Source organism: Medicago sativa, chromosome 7 (assembly GCF_051527215.1).
Source record: "Medicago sativa cultivar Bolivia chromosome 7, Bolivia_mono, whole genome shotgun sequence".
NCBI lineage: Eukaryota > Viridiplantae > Streptophyta > Magnoliopsida > Fabales > Fabaceae > Medicago > Medicago sativa.
Genome location: NC_140755.1, coordinates 7,692,383 through 7,712,133, shown reverse-complemented (window position 1 = coordinate 7,712,133; position 19,751 = coordinate 7,692,383). Strand labels below are relative to the sequence as shown.

Sequence of the window (19,751 nt, the reverse complement as noted above, 5' to 3'; positions counted from 1 at the left end):
CTCGAACTTGCATAACAGATAAAGATTGTCTACAAGTGAGAAATTATATTGCTAGGTGCCGTAAAGGCATCTGTCAACAGCGCCCACGTAGATAAATGAGTTCCTGCTCTAGCAAAAGAATTGTAGATTATACTTTATGTTGGAATATTCGAGGAGCTGTAATTTGGTTTTTGTGCATGCACTAAATAATTGTATTTTTTGTTTTACTTTTCCAAATTTTATGGACCTTGAAGTTATGATATTGTACTCTAAGATGTTCGCAAGGAAAAAATTAAATAAGATGGAATTTTTTATATATATAGTTTATCCTTATCTCGTATATTAGACGATATCAACATATGACCTGAATTTCAGATATATCACACATTTTTTCCAACTCCACCACCTAAAAGAATAACTTTGATAGTTAAGTTATAATTAATTTTTATCTTACTCTTTTATATATATATATATATATATATATATATATATATATATATATATATATATATATATAAATCAAGATCTATTGACATCAGGTGTAAGTCTTTAAACTTACATCAAATCTTATTATATAAATAAATTGGATCCTGGAACACGGCTCATTCTTTTCCCTTCCTCATCGTAGTTTTTTCTCCAACAATGAAAGTTGTGATTTCATTTACTGTGGCTTCATGGCTTCAGATTCATTCTGTCACCAACAATCTCACCTCTACCATATATATATATATATATATATATATAGGGATTTGCTAGAACACACCCACTAGTTTTTATGCGGGAGTGTTTTAGCAAGCTACACCTTAAGGTGTATTTAACTACTTTTTAGTTATAACTTGCTAAAACACACCTTCTAAAAAATAAGTGGGTGTATTCTAGCAAATGCCTATAGAAGTTGCTAACATACACCCACTTATTTTTTAGAAGGAGTGTTTTAGCAACATTCATCTTAAGGTGTATTTAACAACTTTTTAGTTATATCTTTGCTAAAACACACCTTAATAAAAACTAATGGGTGTATCCTAGCAAACCCAATATATATATATATATATATATATATATATATGGGATAGGATCAAATGACACCAAGGTGTCAAATTAAATTTGACACCAAATCCTAACCATTAATCCAACTTTAATCTAACGTCTCTCATCAATTCATTAAATTCTCAAATGTTTGATCAAATGAGCCAAGTTTTAATTTTAGATATAATTTATTCTTTCTTCTCTTGGTTAATTACTTACCATTTTCGTTATATTGGCTACTCTTTCATTGGTGGATCGTATGTATGATTCTTGAGTTCATGCTGCTATTTTTTTTTAATTTTAGAAATAATTTATTCTTTCTTCTCTTGGTTAATTACTTACCATTTTCGTTATATTGGCTACTCTTTCATTGGTGGATCGTATGTATGATTCTTGAGTTCATGCTGCTATTTTTTTTTGCTGACAAAATGCTGCTAATATTCTTGTATCGGGTGTTTTACCATTTTTGTTTTGCTTTCGTTTAGTAGCATATGTTCTTTTATAATTTTGGGTCCAATCGTCCATTCATTATCCTTGGTGCTCTTTATAAATCAATTTTCTTTAGGTTCTTCTAAGAAAAATAAAAATAAAAAAGGTTAATAGAAATAAAGATACAAGGATGATAAGCCCTTCAAAAAAAAAAAAGATAACAATGAATAGTGTAAAGAAATCGTAATAATACCATCATAGAATTTTTGGTAAATAATTAATCAAAAGAAGATAGAATAAATTATTTCTAAAATTAAATTTTGGATCAATTGAAAGCATGTGAGCATTTAATGAATTGATGAGAGACGTCGGATTAAGGTTGAATTAATGGTTAAGATTTGGTGTCATATTTAATTTGACACCTTGGTGTCATTTGAATATATGGGTTATGATAGAAGACACCTTTTTATGAAGGTGTCTTTTATCAAGTTACTCTATGAGCATTTGCGAAAAGACACCAACTTACTTTTATGAAGGTGTCTTTTAGCAAAGTTATAACTAAAAAGTGAAAATCACACCTTAAGGTGTGACTTGTTAAAAGACACCACCAAAGGGTGGCTTGTAACAAAACCCTATATATATATATATATATATATATATATATATATATATATATATATATATATATATATATTGTTAGTTTAACTTTAATCCTCAAGTTATCATTACAAAAGTTATACAACATAAACGTTCTTAAACTCACTTTTAAAAATAAATCCACAAACCCGTATTCAGTGTCTTTTTTTCATCAAATCGACAATTATTTTTTTTTTTAGAAAAATCATTAAATCCACAAATCATTTTCTTAAAATTAATCAACGGACAACCTTTTTCATAAATTTTGTTTCATTCCAAAACCTAGAACACACATAACGTGCAATTTCTTCTTCTTTCTTCTTCCCATCATGATTGTTCAATTCTCTCGTTCCAGAATTGCTGTCGTTTCCAATTATCGTGAGAATCGCTGGCGTCCTTTTGATTCCAGACATTGTGAGAATCAGTGTTGTTTCCATAATCACATCAGGTATCTTGACTTGATTTTTTTTTCTTGATTTGATTTTTCATTTCCGTTTCTTTCTCACTGCTATTGTGACTTGATTGCAATTGTTTCACACTTATATTGCGACAGTGGTGACTTTCAACTTTGGCATGAATTCCAACGATGCTTCCATTTTTATTTGGGTTTTGAGTTTGATTGAGTTGTTTGAGATTATATAAAATGTATTTTATCACACAAATTTTTCGTTTGATTAAGATAAATGGATCTTCAATGTGTTGATTATTAATTTTATTTTTGGTACAATATTGATTATTAAATTTACTTTTGAAATTTGTTTTATTCAAATCATTATATTGTGTTGTTATGTTGTTTATGTTCCTGGTGAATTTTGCGTTGCCGAAATGAACATTTGTTGAGATTGTGAACACGGTGTGAGGTCGGTTAACGCTATGGAAGAGAAGACAAAGTGAAATAAATAAATAATAAATAATGCTAATACAAACATGAATTTCATAAGGTGAGCGTTAATTCGTGAGCAATTCGTGGATATAGCTTTTGGAAACAACAGCGATTTAACGATGTCTGGAATCAAATGGACGGCAACGATTCTCACGATAATTGGAAACAACGGCAATTCTGGAACGAGAGAATTGAACAATCAAGATGGGAAGAAGAGTGAAGAAGAAATTACACGTTATGTGTGTTCTAGGTTTTAGAGTGGAACAAATTTTATGAACGTATATGATGGGTTGAATTTGATGTGAAATTTTAATTGTCACAAGCCCTATAGTGTAAATTAATTAAGATTGTATACCTAAATATAATTAAATAAAAATTAAAAGTTACCTTATTAAAATTGATTTTTTTTTATGAAAAAATTGACTCATTTATTTGACATTTAATGCTACATTTGTATATTACATTTTGAATGGTTGATATCTTGAAAGAGTAACTATCCCCTAAACAAGAGAGGGTAATCTAGGCCTCACCTACATACATTCTACTTGTGCATAAATATGGTCTCATTACCAATGGTACATTATATCCGTAGATAATTTTACGATGGTCAAAATATTTTTTTTCCCTTTACTATCATGAAAGAATAAAAAAGTAAGGCTTAATTACCTTTTTGGTCCTCTAACTATTTAATTGGTATCGGATTGGTCCTCTAACTAAAAATCGATTTACTTCGGTCCTCTAAGTTTCTCACCGTTACTACATTTAGTCCTTTCTGTTAGTTTTATTCAAATAAACGTTAGCGTTTGTGTTATGTGGATACCTGACCTCTTGTTTCACACATACATATGAATCATAACAGTTACTAATAATATCAGTCACTATTTAATCATAATACCTTAACAAGACATAGGACCAAAATGATACTAATAAATGAAGTTAGAGGACCCACATAACACAAACCCTAACGTTTATTTGAATAAAACTAACAGAAAGGACTAAATGTAATAACACTGAGAAACTTAGAGGACCAAAATAAATCAATTTTTAGTTAGAGGACCAATCCTGTAATATCCCGCTTAACAACACTGTCATTTGTCATTTATATGTGTCAGCTATTTTTCAAATTATCTATGAGATTTTATTGAACCAAGGGCAAAATGGGCATTTACCATCCAAGAGATATTTTTAAGGGTTAATTATGTTTCTAGTCCCTATAAAATAGCGACCTTGTAAGTTTAGTCCCTACTTAATTTTAATAGCATTTTTAGTCCCTAATTTTGTTTTTCTGCACTGAGTATTAGTCCCTACTCTTAAATTTTTGAACAATTTTTTGCAGACATGTTTAGAACATTACTAAAAGTTCGTCCGCAAAAAATTATTGCAAAATTTGATTTCTATATCCAGATTTTATTACTTTTTATCTTTAACTTTTGTCGTTTTAAAAAATTCATATTTAATTCATTTCATGTCAGAAAATTCTAAATTTTAGTAAACGAACCTTTCATAGTGTTCTAATCTTGTCTCAAAAAAATCGTTCAAAAATTTAAGAGTTTAAGGATAATTAATCAAACTTTGTTTTAGCAGGGACTAAAATTATAAGTAAATTTTTTTTATAGGGACTAAAAATGCTATTAAAATTAAGTAGGGACTAAACTTACAAGGTCGCTATTTTATAGGGACTAGAAACATAATTAACCCTATTTTTAAAGAGGAAAATCCACACACTTCCATTCACTATTTCTCAAAAACATTTTCATCATTACCTTCCCTTCTCTCCCAAGAACACCATCGGCCTCTTCTTCCCTCAACCCTCTTCATCACAAACTTTCATTTCTTCATGGAATCATCAAAATTAAGCAACCAATAGGTTCCTTGTGGTGCTAATACAAGTGTTTAGCAAACAAAAATTCATTCTTCCCTCTCCTTAAAGCAAACCGCCCCTCTCATCTTTTTTTCCAATCTTTCATTTTTTCACTCTAATCCATTGGAAATCACTTGTAAGCTTGATTATAGGAGATACCCATGAAGGAATGAACATAAGGTAAGCATCAAGTCCACTCCCTTCTCCATTCCTTGTGGTGTTCTAACCACCCATCACTACCTTCTTTGTTGTTGAAATTGTTTAATTTTATGCTATAGGGATGCTAATTATGTTGAGGGTGATCATGGCTAGTGACTTGGTTGATACATAAGGGGCTAAGGAAGCACACTTAAGGTGAGTTGTTAGTAAGTTTGAAATTTTGGAGAATGGATTGGAATCATAGTTTGGAAAATTAAGAAAATGATTATGGAAAAGTGATTTAGTAACTTTGATGAATTGTGGTGAATTTTGAATGGTAAATGTTGATATAAGTGATTACACTTGAATTCATGATTTTGAGACAAAATTCGTATGGTTTTCCCTGACTTGTACATACTGTTGTGTAACCCATAATTGAGTAATAATTGGATTTTTGGATTCCTCATTCAATTCCCTACAGTTTGGACACAAATTTCATATGATTCGGAGTAGAAACGAATTCGGAAAATGCAATTGAAGTTGGTAAAATCCTGCTGGAATTTGGTTACGGGTTCTGGGACAGAGCTCCACTAAAATGGTAATAAATTTCTCTCTGTAACTCCGAATCAGGTGGTTCTTGATGCTATGGTTAGCTAACGAAATTGCCGTCGTTTTGGCATCAGTTTCACGAATTTTGGTCAAGTATTGAGGTCTGTAGACAACTTTGAAGTAAGGGACCAGATGCAGATTTTGTGCAGAATTTGGGTTCTTTTGCGATAGCTTGCCGAAGCGAGCATGAAGCCTCGCCTAGTATGGAGGTTCCGAAGTAGATATTGAAGTGGACTTTGTGTAAACCCAAACTCAGCATAATGTTCGATTTAGAGGTGAGTTCCTTTAGTTAGTAAACCCACCTTTGGGTAGTGAATTATTCCATTAAAATGCTAATATGTGATTATGAATTATTAGAATATGTTGGCATAATCGTATCGATGCTAGATTTCCATTATTTTGTTCTAAAATTTCTTATGTTATTGTGCAATACTACTTTAGTCCTAAAGTTGGAGGATAGAATTTGAATGGAAGTTTGATATACATATAATTTGGAAAATTGAATTGACACATGTTTAGTTACTAGTTTACTCTAAATTCTCTTTTATGTTATGAATATGTTTATGATAGTGTTGATGTTGGAGGAAATTGTTTAAACAAGGCCAATGATGAATTTACTTATGTAAATGATTGAGAAAAATATTGGAATAACACTTGCCTTGGTTACTAGAGATGATTACATTTTCTTAAATAATTTTACAAGAATTATCACGCATAAATATAGTCATTGTTCGGCTAGAATTTTAAACACTCATTTTCATTCAATTATGTAACCAGGAATATTTTAAGATACTCCAACATGAATAGTAACATAAATATGTTCAAATTGACATTAATGCATATTTTCTTACTATGTGACAGAATATTTAACAATCCTCCAACTTAGGTGTCATTACATAATTATTGCACATTGACATAAGAGATGTATTTAGAACGAGCATGTCATGTAAGCAATTCATTGGGTATATTTCCAATCAATGGAAGTAAAGAATCATAGTTATGGAAGTTCGAATTAATTAGTCGAGTTTAGTTTATCAGGATATGAGAAAATTTTATAACCTTTTAGGAATGGCATATGACAACGATATGCCTAGAACCTGAATAGGTTAGTATCAGAATTAATTTCAGAATAAAGACGAATTTACTACGTCTTTATTATTAGACTCAGAATGTTATTATCATTATAAGGAAATCAGTTAAGATAAGTTATTCCTCTTTAGCTCTCCGTCAGTAGTGGAGTTGAGGATTAACTCAGTTATCAGAAATCAGTTCAAGTTATAATATTAAAACATGTTTAAGTTGTGGCTTTCGCTATCCCGCCAGTTGGATCGAAAGGTTCCCGTCAGTTGGAACGGGCACTATCCGTGAGGATGACCCCACAATAATCAGAGGAGTCTGGTATCCCCGTCAGTTGGGTTCCCGCCAGTTGGAAATATTTATATATATACCGGTTAGCAGAGGAATAAATTCCGGGGTTACTCCACCTGGGTTTATTCGTAAAATCAACTCAGATAATATTGTTTGTTCAACGCTAACATTTCTAACATAATATGATAGACATTATGAATATAATTATGATTATGATTTCAGCATTAGTATCAGAGCTGAATTAGTAATTCAGATAGCGATCCTAGTTATCCCCCGATCGCTCAGTTATGCATGATAAAACAGTATAAACCCGGAATGGGTTGAGTTTAGAGACAGATGGCGATCCTAGGTTCTCTGTGATTGCCTACAGTCTAGGATAGGTGGAACTCACTGAGACATCCCGTCTCACCCCAATCCCTTTTATTTTTTTTTCAGATCAGCAGGTTGTACGTGGCAAGGAGACAATACAGGAGGCTTAATGATATATTTTCACATGCTCGTGTCGTACTAGTTTAGATTATTTATTACGGTTCCAGACATGTATTCAGATAGCAAATGTACGATCCTGCAGTGATGTATATATTTATTCAGTTGAAAATTTTTATTATTGTAATTTTAATGTATCCAGTACTAAATTTAACGCACGTTCTAAATATTCTAGATAAGTTTAGTATGAGCGTTACAATTTGGTATCAGAGCAGGTCGATTTAGATCATGCCTTGGGTCATTAGAATTCAATAAAATATAGTGGGACCATTGGGTTCCGGATATTTATTCTAAATGTCGTATCTAGCTGAGCCTGATCAACTCAAACTAGTATATGACAGTTAGAATAAATGTCTGAGAGCTGAATAGGACCTCGGAGGAATGAAGCGTACGAAGGAGGAAAGTCCGGATGTCAGGTTTTATAGTGGATTTTGATAAGGAAGTCTTCGATGCCAGATGGTGGCTGATAAACTATGAAACTGAAGATTTTTCGAGGACATAAGTGAAATGTTAAGATTAAGACGAAGTATTCTGATGTTGTTGAACGACACTTTTATGTGGATACCGAAGAAGTAAGATTCAAGATTATTAAGGGATGATTGTAACCTTAACATGAGTCGTAGTATAAGAAGCATAAGTAAGACATAGAAGAAAGAAATATTGATGAGGGTGTAACGAAGACCGAGGGATCAAAAGAAGAACTTGATTTGAGAAAATTATCAGACGAACTATGAAATCTATAAGCTCTCGGTGGTTGTAGAGTGTGTAAGAAGAAAAGGACTCGAACGCCCGGGACAAGCTGGATTTTGATGCTTGAACTGTTAAGTGGACTAATTAAGGAATAAGAAAATTATTTTGGGGCAGACAAGGAAACCCCTCGATGTGAGCAAAGAATGGACAGCGTAAGTCAGATAAACTATGTTGGATTAGTCGCACCTCCCGAAATCTAAAGTGCTAGATTTATGAATCAGTAAAGTGAAGATGCTATGCAGCGTAAGAGTCAAGAAGGATGAATAAATAGTAGTGGAAAGATCCTTACGGATTAGAGCACGATTTGGATGTATTTTTTTATTAGCAAGGAATTGCAGAGAAACTAAGCTAACAAGAGTTGTCCACTAAGGAAATTGTATCAGACCCCTGCTTCTATCATGAGTTATTAAGTTGTCATGGACTAAGAAACGCAAGCATAGCAGTAAGTAGAAAGAGGTTCCAGTAGCGGTAAGAGACAAGATGTAATTATTCGATCGAAACGAAAAAAAAATTAAAGATTTAATAATAATAAGTTGCGGGATTTGTTTTATCTTGGTTTTTCGGGTGTCAAACATTGATTAAGTTTGAACCTCTTTAACCTTTGATATCTCATTTTTTTCTTGGGAAGGGAAAAATAAGAAAAAACCCTTGAGAATCGAGGTCCGGGAGTTGTTTTCGTTACGGGAAGGTGTTAGGCACCCATAACGACTATAGTATCCTATAGGAACCGTCTTTACTTTCTACGCGCGGGCCTTATTTTTAAATGCTATCTGAAAGTGTTATTTACACCGAAGGGTTTGCTAGGTTAAGAATTGGAGGGAGAGGAATGTGTTTGAATTTTTGTTTTATTGGACTTGGAGAAGTTTTGACTTCTTGCCTACATACCCTTTTAAGGGATCAAACTCCATGTAGTTCTCTTCCAAAAAAATGTTTTTGTTTTTGTTGGTTGATTTTAATTTTGAAAATGGAGTTTTGAAGAATGAGAGAGAGAGGCCTCAAGGGCATAAGACTTGGAAAATGTGAGGTGAAATTAGTTATTTTGCAAAGAAAGTCTAAGTATGATTAATGTTCATTAAGGTTTTTGTTTAAGAAAATAAAGGGAAAATTCAATGGGATTTTGATCCCAAGGTTTCTTTGGAAAATTATTTGAATGAAGTTGTTCATGTTTTTTTTTGAAAAGAGAATTTTTCTAAGTATCGTGATTCCTAAGCATACATCTAAAGCATACATTCCCTAAACATACATCTAAAGTATCCATGTGATGTGTGTGCATGTGTCGGTGCTTGTGTCGGTGTACATCATTAGAGTCCATTGTCCTTTACGTTGGCCCTAGTTTACATTCTATGGTCTTGCAAGGAATTAAAAGCATAAAGTAAAGTACAAAAATCCCTAGGTTTTTTACATGCTAAGTCTTGGCATGAAAATTAAAGTGCAAGAAGTAAAACTAGAGCTAAAGGATGAAATATGCTTATGGAATGTATGAAACATGAGATGAAAATGTTAGTAGAATAAGATGTAATAGGGTAAAGAGATAAGGCAAGAAAGTGCTAAACAAAAGTGGTAAAATCAACAAGAATAAAGTGTCAAAATACACTAAGAATTTACCATAACTTCTCAATATGCATATGGCCTATAATTCTTTCATCATAGCAATTTTCAAAAGACTTTATGGCAGCCACAATGTGGAAATTATAGGAACATATTCAAGCCAAGAGTTATGCAACACTTTTAGACACATTTGGCACTTTATTTTCACAAACAATTGTTTATATAACTTGTAAAACAAGTAACTCACAATAACACTTTCACAAATAGTAAAAAACACATCAAAACAGAGATAAACTCATCACAAATTCACATATCACAATTCATTATCATACATCAAGATTAGAGATCAAGAACATGCAAGTTTCACAAATTTTCACACAAAACATCACAAATAAGGCAACAAATTATCACGCAAATTTTTTATCACTTTTCAACGGGTAAAAATCATCACAAAACTTCACAACTGTATCAAGAAACATGTAAGAAATTATTTAGAATTTTTTCACAAAATTTTGGCATCACAGAGGTGCAAATATCAAAACACGGTGTTGAAATAGTAAGAAAACAAATAAAACGAAGTCTATATACAAACAAAGCCCAAGCCCAAAGTCACTGATGGATCTGGACTATCCAAACGCCTCAGAGACGTTGGATTGATCCAGCTCCATCAAAGCCCTAGATCTGATGGTTACAAACGAAAGGCGTATGGTAAGCACAAACAGGCACACAGAAACGTTGCATGTCAGCCGTACACATCAGCGAATCCCAGATCAGACGGTTAGGATTATGACAAGTGAAGACGAACCGGACCGGTGTGGTTCAGGTGAGCCGCTCGGTTCAAAAGTGTCTATAAAAGGACGAAGGGACCGGTTCGCTTCATTCCTCACTCTCCACTCTCTCTAGGTTTTTCTAGAGAGAGATGCTCTGAAATTCTCTCATCTTCTCCGATCTTCTTCTCCGGTGACCTCAACGGCGCCGGTACAGTGGTTCGCCGGTGGCGCCACCGTACCGGAGTGGTTTTCAAAGCTTTTTACATCGTTGAGTTCGCCTCCTCTTCCTCTTTACGATTTTGAAATTATTTTTCAGAGAAGCTTAGATCGGAGTAGATCTACGATTCTTTGATTCGGCCAAAACTTGAAACGAAAAAGAAAAGACAGAAGGAAAGAGTTCTTACCTCGGTTTTAATCGGAGATTCGAGAAGAAAATGAGAGGAAAACTTCACTGCTTCTCTTGATTCCGAAAATAAATCGGAGAAATCTTCTCTTCTTCTTCGTTTTCTGCTTCTTCTCTGTGAATTCGTCGAACCGGTTCTTCTCACTTCGATTCCTCTTCTTCTCACCTCTTCTCTGTGATCGTACGATTCGTCACTTCGGTGGCGAATTTATGCTAGAATTGCAGAGGCTAGTGTTCGATGATGATGATTCCTCGGTGAATCTCTGAGAACCACTTTGAATTCGTTGAAATTGTTGAATTTTGTTGCTGGAGAATTAGGGTTTATGTGTGATGAAGATGAATCTTCATCTCTGTTTTTGAGAATGCAGATTTAGATTCGGTTAGAAGAAAGAGAAAATGTGGAACGGTGTTTGTGATGATTTGGCTCGTAATGAGTGGTGTTGTTACTGTGCAATTGGTGATGTGGCCTTTATATAGGTGACATGTGTACTTGTAAGCCAGTGAGATGTAGACACCTGGACTGGATTGAAAATGGCTCGGCCTTGGACTGATTTGGACATAGGGACCTTTCTGCAATTTTAAAAACTAAAGGGACCAATCTACAATTTTAAGAAAGGACTAAAGAAACAATTTTAAACAATCAGGGGACTAAATTGAAAAAGACTTGAAAGGAAAACAAAATGGAAAAAGGACTAAAGTGAAAATAAAATAAAATTTGGTTTAAAATTGGTAAATTGAAAATAACGTAAAGTGAAACCAATAAAACACAAGAAGGACTAAAATGAACCAACTACAAAAATGAGGTACTTCAAAGTAACCTCTCTCTGTCAAAATTTTATGTGAAATGACCAAAATGCCCCTAGGGACTAAACTGACTCAAAATGACTCAGATGCAATTTTTTTGAAATGGATTTTAACATGGAATTGAAACAAAGACTTATACAACAAATTGAAAAGACTCAGAGACAATTTTCAGGGACTAAAATGAGTTTGAACACAGGAAATGACTAAAATGCCCTTTTTATGAATTTTTGCAAATAACATTGAAATAAAATGCAGAGAAAGATGCAATTGATTAGAGACAACTTCAAATGACTTGGAATGCAAGAAAACCCTTTTGGATGGCTTGAAATGCAAGAAAACCACAGACAAAATCACAATTGAAAATATTTTCAAAACAAAGACAGTAACATATGCAGATAAAGCATGGTGAAATATCAGGGTAAAACAATATCAAGTTGGCAATCTCTCAAGAGTAATAGACGTATATCAAAGATGGAAAAACATTTTGAACAAGTATTTTTAGGTCCAAAATTAGGGTATGACAGCTGCCCCTATTTAAGTTTCTTTGTCTGGAGGGTCAAGAGACGAAGTCTTTGATTTGACGGGACGAAGATACTTAAATATTAACATTTGCACTGTTTTTGGACATAAAAATACACTCTTACATTTTCAAAAACATGAATGCCATGCAACATTTTGATTATGAATGCAAGACAAACAACTGGAGTCTACAGAGCATGTGATAGGGCCAAACCGCAAGTGCACGGCCTATCGAAGTAATAGTAGTAAGTAGAGTTATCGTTCCGCTAGGGAGTTGTTCAACTTAATTAACTTTTAATGAATGATTAGAGGAGAGAAAGTTGATAAGAAAGAGTTTGATTGCTGAAGGTAAAAACAATAATAATAAAGGGCCTTAGGATCATTGGTTCATCTTAATAACTAATCCTTCACTAGACAAAACCTAAACATCTAATTTCATGATTTACACACTAATTTCTAAAGACCGGTTTCCCTTAGCCCCTCACCTTTCCGATGAAAGTCCGGTGAGAGTTTACTTCTAGCAACCAAGCCTATTTCGCTGACATGATTACTAGAAGATGCACAGAGGATTGAAACTACTCTTTGTCTCAATAATTGCAAAGACTATTTCACTGTTTTGCAATTATTGTCTAGATTCTCAATAATTGCAAAGACTATTTCACTGTTTTGCAATTATTGTCTAGATTCACTTGTTCCAACATCAAGACTCCGCTCTCGCTTTATGAATTGATGTTTGGGATGATGGATTAACGATTATCAAACCCTCCGCTTTCGCTTCCACAGTTTGATAATTGTTAATCCACGTTAAGACGGTGAATCTAGATTAGAAATTAGGGTTACATAGAAATTAGGGTTTAGACATGTTTTGTTTAGGATTGAGTCATTAGACTCCCCAATAATCCTAAGACTAAGAAGTCTACTCACTCATGTTCATCGTAGACATGGGGGAAGAAGAGAGAAAATAACAGTAAAGTAAATTGCAAAGAAAGTAAAAGGGAAAATAAAGACTTTTATTAAAATAGCAATTGAAAATAAACAAAGTAAAGCATGATTGTTTATGGTGGAGAGCTACTCTATTTATAGCTTTACAATCGACTTAGAAACTAAGCAACTAAAAGGGTAAAACAGTAAAGCTGCAACAGGGTAACTTGGGCTTGAAGAAAAGCAGCAAAAGAGTATCCTGGGGACGGGCACGGCCGTGCCACATGTTGGCACGGGCCGTGCCAAGCTTCTGAGTTTGGGGGAACTTATTTTTGTCCCGTATCTTCGTATTCTTGCGCTGTATTTGCTCCAGTCCTCTTTCTTTTGCTCCAAGGCACCTTCCACCATATATTTATTCCTAAAATAAAATAAAAGACAATTTGAAGTAAAATATTCTAAACTAAAATAAAATGCAATAAAATAAAATCTAAAATAAAATAAAACTAAACTAAATAAGGCAATAAATAATACTATCTATGACTCATCAAACTCCCCCACACTTGAATCTTTGCTTGTCCTCAAGCAAAAGGCAACAGACATAGCAGCATCAAAATATTATTATGGCAATATTAAGAACACATGTCTCAAAAAAAGGCTTTGCTTCAAGTACACTAATTACAATTTCAAATACTTCTCATGAACCTATTCTACCCAACATCAAGTCTCAAGTGAGTGTGTGTGTGCAGTCCAACCCTTTTCTTGCTCCTGTATAAGACAGATATTATGAGGAATAGGTTCTATCCTTAATGCTAAAGTAATCGAGAAAAGTCCTTTCTTCATTTCATATAAGAGTGATGGGAATTTAAGTTTAAAATTAAGATTAACAATTAAGCACAAGGGGCTGCAGATACTTAGGGGCTATCTATCCTCGTAGGAAGTCTTCTCGGATGTAATTGTCCTTTCCTCCTAGATTCAAAATCACCCTAAGTAGTGCTGCAAAATTTTCTTTTATTTCATCTCCGCGTAGGAAGTCTTCTCGGATGTAATTGTCCTTTCCCCCTAGCATTGATGAATTTGTTTTCACTTTAAGTTCAAATTAGGAGTCACCACCACAATTAGGAAGTTAGGGATTGTCCTTTCCCCCACATGTTGGTGCCATTCTCCCACCCCATTTAACATTAACAAATTAATAAGAATATAACAATTAAGAACAATTTGATTAATTTCCCACACAAACTTATACTACTTTTACTCTTAAGACTTTAAAGGGTCTAAGTTAACACTAAAGATAGAACGTGTTCCTTAAAATACCTATTCATACATTTGCTCAAGGGATTGCAACCGGGTGCTTTTCTCATTGGAGAATTTCACAATAAAACAAGACATGGTATAGCAAGTACAAAAGAAACACAAGAAACTACTTTTATGTACAAGAAACAACCTTTAGAGAAGAGACAAAACAAAATTTTATGCCATATTTTACATTAAAAACAAGCTACTAGTCATGCCTCTTGCTATAAAAACAAAACAAAAGAATAAAGTTCAAGGGAGTTTGGGAACACTACGACTCTAGACACTTTATTAGGCCCCCCCACACTTAGGGGAAGCATTGTCCTCAATGATTCAAAAAGAAAGAGAAGAAGAAGAAGAAGAAGAAGAAGAAAGAAAGAAGAAGAAGAAGAAGAAGAAGAAGAAGAAGAAGAAGAAGAGAAGAAGAAGAAGAAGAAGAAGAAGAAGAAGAAGAAGAAGAAGAAGAAGAAGAAGAAGAAGAAGAAGAAGAAGAAGAAGAAGAAGAAGAAGAAGAAGAAGAAGAAGAAAGAAGAAGAAGAAGAAGAAGAAGAAGAAGAAGAAGAAGAAGAAGAAGAAGAAGAAGAAGAAGAAGAAGAAGAAGAAGAAGAAGGAAGAAGAAGAAGAAGAAGAAGGAAGAAGAAGAAGAAGAAGAAGAAGAAGAAGAAGAAGAAGAAGAAGAAAAGAAGAAGAGAAGAAGAAGAAGAAGAAGAAGAAGAAGAAGAAGAGAAGAAGAAGAAGAAGAAGAAGAAGAAGAAGAAGAAGAGAAGAAGAAGAAGAAGAAGAAGAAGAAGAAGAAGAAGAAGAAGAAGAGAAGAAGAAGAAGAAGAAGAAGAAGAAGAAGAAGAAGAAGAAGAAGAAAAGAAGAAGAAAGAAGAAGAGAAGAAGAAGAAGAAGAAGAAGAAGAAGAAGAAGAAGAAGAAGAAGAAGAAGAAGAAGAAGAAGAAGAAGAAGAAGAAGAAGAAGAAGAAGAAGAAGAAGAAGAAGAAGAAGAAGAAGAAGAAGAGAAGAGAAGAAGAAGAAGAAGAAGAGAAGAAGAAGAAGAAGAAGAAGAAGAAGAAGAAGAAGAAGAAGAAGAAAGAAGAAGAAGAGAAGAAGAAGAAGAAGAAGAAGAAGAAGAAGAAGAAGAAGAAGAAGAAGAAGAAGAAGAAGAAGAAAGAAGAAGAAGAGAAGAAGAAGAAGAAGAAAGAAGAGAAGAAGAAGAAGAAGAAGAAAGAAGAAGAAGAAGAAGAAGAAGAAGAAGAAGAAGAAGAAGAAGAAGAAGAAGAAGAAGAAGAAGAAGAAGAAGAAGAAGAGAAGAAGAAGAAGAAGAAGAAGAAGAGAAGAAGAAGAAGAAGAAGAAGAAGAAGAAGAGAAGAAGAAGAAGAAGAAGAAGAAGAAGAAGAAGAAAAGAAGAAGAAGAAGAAGAAGAGAAAGAAGAAGAAAGAAGAAGAAGAAAGAAGAAGAAGAAGAAGAAGAAGAAGAAGAAGAAGAAGAAGAAGAAGAAGAAGAGAAGAAGAAGAAGAAGAAAGAAGAAGAAGAAGAAGAAGAAGAAGAAGAAGAAGAAGAAGAGAAGAAGAAGAAGAAGAAGAAAGAAGAAGAAGAAGAAGAAGAAGAAGAAGAAGAAGAAGAAGAAGAAGAAGAAGAAGAAGAAGAAGAAGAAGAAGAAGAAGAGAAGAAGAAGAAGAAGAAGAAGAAGAAGAAGAAGAAGAAGAAGAAGAAGAAGAAAGAAGAAGAAGAAGAAGAAGAAGAAGAAGAAGAAGAAGAAGAAGAAGAAGAAGAAGAAGAAGAAGAAGAAGAAGAAGAAGAAGAAGAAGAAGAAGAAGAAGAAGAAGAAGAAGAAGAAGAAGAAGAAGAAGAAGAAGAAGAAGAAGAAGAAGAAGAGAAGAAGAAGAAGAAGAAGAAGAAGAAGAAGAAGAAGAAGAAGAAGAAGAAGAAGAAGAAGAAGAAGAAGAGAAGAAGAAGAAGAAGAAGAAGAAGAAGAAGAAGAAGAAGAAGAAGAAGAAGAAGAAGAAGAAGAAGAAGAAGAAGAAGAAGAAGAAGAAGAAGAAGAAGAAGAAGAAGAAGAAGAAGAAGAAGAAGAAGAAGAAGAAGAAGAAGAAGAAGAAGAAGAAGAAGAAGAGAAGAAGAAGAAGAAGAAGAAGAAGAAGAAGAGAAGAAGAAGAAGAAGAAGAAGAAGAAGAAGAAGAAGAGAAGAAGAAGAAGAAGAAGAAGAAGAAGAAGAAGAAGAAGAAGAAGAAGAAGAAGAAGAAGAAGAAGAAGAAGAAGTGGACTTTGGATGTGAAGGTGTTGCATCATGTTTCGGAGCATTTGATTGTTTTCTTCATTTATTTTATTGCTCCTTTGGACATTGTTCCTTTCAACACCTTATCTTTGATGCTCGGTGCTTATTCTTTGAACTTTGGTTTGCGATCCATGCCCGCCGTTCATCATTATAACTTCCACCGGCTTCTTGTTCATGGTGCAAGTTTGCACCTACCTCCTCTTTATTACCATCATCATCACCATCATTATGTACCTGTGGGTTAGAAATTTTCCACCACCTCCAGAATAGTTAAGTCCGGATTAGGTAGAATAATCAAACAATAAGCTCTAATAATTCTCCATTCATATTGGTAATTGTGAGTAGGCCATGGGTTCTAAGGAAGGAGAAAGTAGTATATAAGTCTAGATAATAGTTCCCCTCTATCCTCTTGATCCCTTGATTTACACTCACCCCAAACTTCCTAGCAATAAAAGTGATGATTCCACCTACCATTATATCACCCTTATCGTCCGGTTTCGTTTTAACAATTGAAACAAGATAATCAAGCAAATAATAGTAAATGGTAATATGATGGTTATAAAGCATAGCCCACGACATAAACAGCTCTCATCATTCCCTACCTCTTTCCTACTCTATACGGTGCAAGCCATAACCCTTTGAAGGTACCTAAGCACAGGGTTGTGTTATTCAACAACCTAATCACATGTTCATCTATTTCTAGTCTATCCATAACATTATCATCAGGGTACCTGCAAGGAGAGATATTTCTAGAGATTTAGAGATTTATACCTATTTAATTGCTCAGAATCCTTGAATTGGATCTCATGATTGCGGGCTGATGATTGCTTCTTGCTTGCACCACCTCCAGAGGCTTCAATCTTCTTACTTTCTTCATTGATGTCATTGACCTTAACTTGACTTGGTGTGGATTTTGGGTGAAGGTTAGGGTTAGGCAAGGTTTTGGTTGGGAAGAGTTGGTTTAGTGATGGGGTTGTGGTTTAAGTGAAGTTTAAGAGTTGAATGATGGAGATTGGTGAAGAAGTTTTGGTTTTTGGGTTATGGTTTAATGGTGTATTAATTTGGTTTAGAGGGTTATGGATAAAGGATGAAAGAGATTATTTTGAATGAGGGAAAAAAATAAATTTTTTTTTTTTAAATTTTTTTTTTAAAAATTATTTTTTTTTTGGCTGAAAAGTTGGCACGGCCGTGCCACCACCGGCACGGGCCGTGCCAAGCTTCTGGAGGAGAGAAGGAGTTTTTTTTTTTTTTTATTTTTTTTTTTAAAAAATTTTTTTTTTTTGAAAAACATTTTTTTTTTGTTTGTTTCAGGTCAATGACTTCAATTTTCTTTCACTTTTTTGTATAATATTGGACAAATACCTACAAAATAAATTAAAATAACACAAAACAAACAAAAATAAAAGCAATAAAAAATCATGGGTTGCCTCCCACGAAGCGCTTGTTTAGAGTCACTAGCTTGACGGTTAGAAGGTGGTTTATCTATCCTATACCCAATCTCTCAGAAAGGGATAATGGCAACAAACTAACATGCTCTCCCAAATCACACATGGCTTTCTCAAATGTTTTATATCCTATGACACAAGGTATGGAAAATCTCTCTGGATCCTTAAGTTTAGGTGGCAATTTGTTTGGAAGTATTTCAATAAAATTTCTAAACTGCTCATCTAACTTGGATTTAGCAAACTCTTGTGTTAAATGAATTTTAGGCTCATGAGATGGTGAAACAAATGGCTTGTCATTCTCTCCTATAGCTTTCTCACTTTGAGGCTCATCACTTCCTATCTCTTCTTCATTGCTATGAATTTTACCAACGAGGTCCTCTAATTGGTTACCATCCCTAAAAATAATAGCACTTATATGGTCTTTGGGGTTGGTTTCAATTTGGCCTAGAAGGACTTCGGAGGTTTGAGAGGGATTAGCCACCTGTTGGGGTACTTGAGAAGTCTGAGTCTCTATCATCTTACTGTGAGTAACTATGGAGTCTATGTTTGATGTATGTTTGGCAAGAGAGTCCTTCAAAAATTCAGTTTGATTTTTAAGCTCTTGGAGCTGCTTGGATTGATCAATAACACATTTTTCTAGTAAAATTTCCAAGCTGGATTTTTGAGGAACTCCTTGGTTGTTTGCATAGTTTACTTGAGCATAGTTTACTTGCTCAGGACTTCTAACAACACTACCTAGTTGGCAATCAATGCCAATATGGCCAAATACACCACAAACTTCACAAAGAGGTGATACAGGGGGAGGTGTGACAGCACTAGTATTTATTTTATCAAATTTTTGTGTGAGTGCGTCAACTTTAGCAGCTAGATGATCAAGGGAAGAATTTTCATACATACCTACCTCTTTCTGAGAGGGTGAAGGAGCAACATTAGTGGTGTCCCTTCCGTAGGTCCACTGATAGTGGTTTTGTGCCATGTCCTCGATCAAAGCATATGCTTCTGTGTATGTTTTGTTCATCAAAGCTCCACCTGCAGCTGCATCAACATAAATTTTTGTGGGATACAAAAGGCCATTATAAAAAGTGTGCATAGTAAGCCAATTTTCTAAACCATGATGGGGATAAAGTCTAAGCATTTCTTTGAAACGCTCCCACGCATTGTAAAGAGATTCTCTATCTTTTTGAGTGAATTGTATGATTTGTTTTCTTAAGTGAACAATTTTAGAATGAGGAAAGAATTGGGCAAGAAAGTCTTGCTTCATTTGATGCCATGAAGTGATAGAACCAAGTTTCAATGAATTAAACCAAGCACTAGCTTTTCCCCCTAAGGAAAAAGGAAAGTAGTGCAGCCTTACGACCTCTTGGTTTGCATTCACAGTTCCACTGAGTCTTAAAAAAATTGAAATATGAAGATTCGGATCCTCAGTGGGTGATCCGAAAAATTGATTTTCTGCACTAACTCAATAAGTGCAGGTTCTATTTCAAAATTGTCATCAACCGTTGGGTACACAATAGCATCGTATGACTCATTTGAAAATGGGATTGCATACTCTATGAGAGTGCATTCCTTAGCCATATCGTTATTATCTTCCCAAGAAGTTAAAGGCAAAAGAAGAAATAGAAAAAG

The 19,751-nt window shown here is 34.0% G+C and overlaps 1 long non-coding RNA gene and 1 other non-coding gene across 2 annotated transcripts; both read left to right on the top strand.

Moving 5' to 3' along the window:
* Window positions 1–4,667: 4,667 nt before the first annotated feature.
* LOC146903937 (uncharacterized) lies at window positions 4,668–7,573 on the top strand. The gene is made up of 5 exons (XR_015018659.1): window positions 4,668–4,994; window positions 5,093–5,168; window positions 5,434–5,550; window positions 5,636–5,836; window positions 7,365–7,573. It is a non-coding gene; the product is annotated as an uncharacterized LOC146903937 (long non-coding RNA).
* An 11,658-nt stretch (window positions 7,574–19,231) lies between these two features.
* LOC146903936 (small nucleolar RNA R71) lies at window positions 19,232–19,339 on the top strand. Its single transcript, XR_015020907.1, has one exon. It is a non-coding gene; the product is annotated as a small nucleolar RNA R71 (small nucleolar RNA).
* The last annotated feature ends 412 nt before the right edge of the window (window positions 19,340–19,751 follow it).